This window comes from Sorex fumeus, unplaced genomic scaffold (genome assembly GCF_029834395.1).
Source record: "Sorex fumeus unplaced genomic scaffold, SorFum_2.1 ptg000139l, whole genome shotgun sequence".
In the NCBI taxonomy this organism is placed as follows: domain Eukaryota; kingdom Metazoa; phylum Chordata; class Mammalia; order Eulipotyphla; family Soricidae; genus Sorex; species Sorex fumeus.
The window spans coordinates 2,342,864-2,345,000 of NW_026606196.1; the positions used below are offsets into that span (position 1 = coordinate 2,342,864).

At 70.8% G+C, this 2,137-nt stretch overlaps 1 non-coding gene and 1 pseudogene across 1 annotated transcript; both read left to right on the forward strand.

Moving 5' to 3' along the window:
- Positions 1–261: 261 nt before the first annotated feature.
- LOC130015902 (5.8S ribosomal RNA) lies at positions 262–414 on the forward strand. The gene has a single exon (XR_008791190.1). It is a non-coding gene; the product is annotated as a 5.8S ribosomal RNA (ribosomal RNA).
- A 1,136-nt stretch (positions 415–1,550) lies between these two features.
- Positions 1,551–2,137, forward strand: part of LOC130015903 (uncharacterized) — a 4,591-nt pseudogene continuing 4,004 nt past the window's right edge.

Below are 2,137 nucleotides of genomic sequence, written 5' to 3' on the forward strand. Positions count from 1 at the left end.
GGCCATCTCCGGGGCCCGGCGGGTGAGGACTGTTTCGGGGGCGGGGAACCCCCGCGGGCGCCTGTGGGGGTTGACCCCGCGCCTCACCGTGCGTGCGCGGTGTCGGACGTCTGGGCTCAACCCCCTCGTGGGTGAAACCTCTCCCGACCCAACCGAGTCTGGTCTCGTTGTTCAAGTCTGGCCCGGCCGGAGGCATGGGCTCTCCGGTGCCCGCTGTGCCGGAGCCAGCGATGCCCGCGCAAGCGGTCAAAAAACCAGTACGACTCTGAGCGGTGGATCACTCGGCTTGTGCGTCGATGAAGAACACCGCTAGCTGCGAGAATTAATGTGAATTGCAGGACACATTGATCATCGACACTTCGAACGCACTTGAGGCTCCGGGTTCCTCCCGGGGCTACGCCTGTCTGAGCATCGCTTAACGATCAATTGCCCCCCGCAGGTGTCTGCGCTCCGCGGGGGTGCGCAGCTGGGGGTTTCCTCTCAAAGGGCCCGTGCCCGACGGCTCGGGGTCCCTCTGTCCCCCTAAGTGGCAGCAGACGAGAGACTGCGGTTGGTAGCGGCGGCTCTGGCTCGCTGCCGCCGGCCACCCCGCTGAAGGCGGGGGCGCGAGCGCGGAGCCGTCGCGCTGCCGGTGTTCCCGCGGCCTCCACGGTGCTTCTCGGTCCACTCGGGGGTCGATCCTCGTGCCGCACGTGGCCGTCCAGGTGTAGGGGCAGGTCGGGGGGCGGTGCGCCCCGGGTCTTTCACGGGGGCGGGACTCGTCCTGTCCCCCCGTGGCCCGCCTCCGCGCGTGGTCACCCTCCCTCCCCCCGCGGGGGGAGCGGGGCCCGCGCGCGGTCTCCCGCGCGCCCCCCATCCCGGCCACGGCCGGCTCACCAGCCCCGACCCGGTGGCCCCGAGGGGGGGACTCCGCGTTGCCACGCACGTGCGGCTCGCCCTGCTTCCCGGGGGGGAAGCGTGCCCCTGATAGGCGGTCCGCGGTACGCCGCGGTGCCCGCCTGCCATCGCACACCTCTCCCCTTCCCGGGTCGCGGGGCGTTCCGCCCTCCGCAGCGGCGCAGGCCTCCGGCCCCCCCTCATCGGGGTCCCCGGCCGGGTCGGCCCGACCGCGCGTCCGTGCCCCGCCTCACTCGGCAGTTCCGCTGGCTTGTGTTCCCGGTGTGTCCACACCCCCGCGGCTCCCCAGCATCTCTTCCCCCCCCCTCCGCTTCCCTCCGCTCCTCCGGGGGCCGGGAGGTCGGGTGGGGGGGCGGCGCCGGGCCCGCGGGTGGGCGGGCGTGGTCGGACCAGCCCGTGGCCGCGAGTCGCCGCCCCCGGGAGTCGTCGGGTCGTCTGCCGACCCCCGACCCCCGGGGCCCTGGGTGGCCCGTCGCTCCATCTCCGCCTCCTCCACTCCCCGTCTCTCGGCGGCTCTCTCGTGCTCGCTCTCTCTCTCTGGGGTGCGGGGGAGGGTCGCCCCCCGCCCCCCGTCCCGGACTCGGCACGCGGCGCATCCGAGGGCCAGGGGCGGGGCGGCGGGGGGGCCCCGCCACACCCCGCCTTCCAAAGCGCGACCTCAGATCAGACGTGGCGACCCGCTAAATTTAAGCATATTAGTCAGCGGAGGAAAAGAAACTAACCAGGATTCCCTCAGTAACGGCGAGTGAACAGGGAAGAGCCCAGCGCCGAATCCCCGCCCCTCGGTGGGGCACGGGACATGTGACGTATGGAAGACCCACTCCCCGGGGCCGCTCGTGGGGGGCCCAAGTCCTTCTGATCGAGGCCCAGCCCGTGGATGGTGTGAGGCCGATCGTGGCCTCCGGCGCGCCGGGCCCGGGTCTTCCCAGAGTCGGGTTGCTTGGGAATGCAGCCCAAAGCGGGTGGTAAACTCCATCTAAGGCTAAATACCGGCACGAGACCGATAGTCAACAAGTACCATAAGGGAAAGTTGAAAAGAACTTTGAAGAGAGAGTTCAAGAGGGCGTGAAACCGTTAAGAGGTAAACAGGTGGCGTCCACGCAGTCTGCCCGGAGGATTCAACCCGGCGGCGCGTGGCTGGCTGTGCCGGTGGTCCGGCGGATCTTTCCCGCTCCTCATTCCTCCCGACCCCTCCACCCGTCCTCCCTCCCCTCGCCGTCCGTGGCGGGGTGCGGGGGTG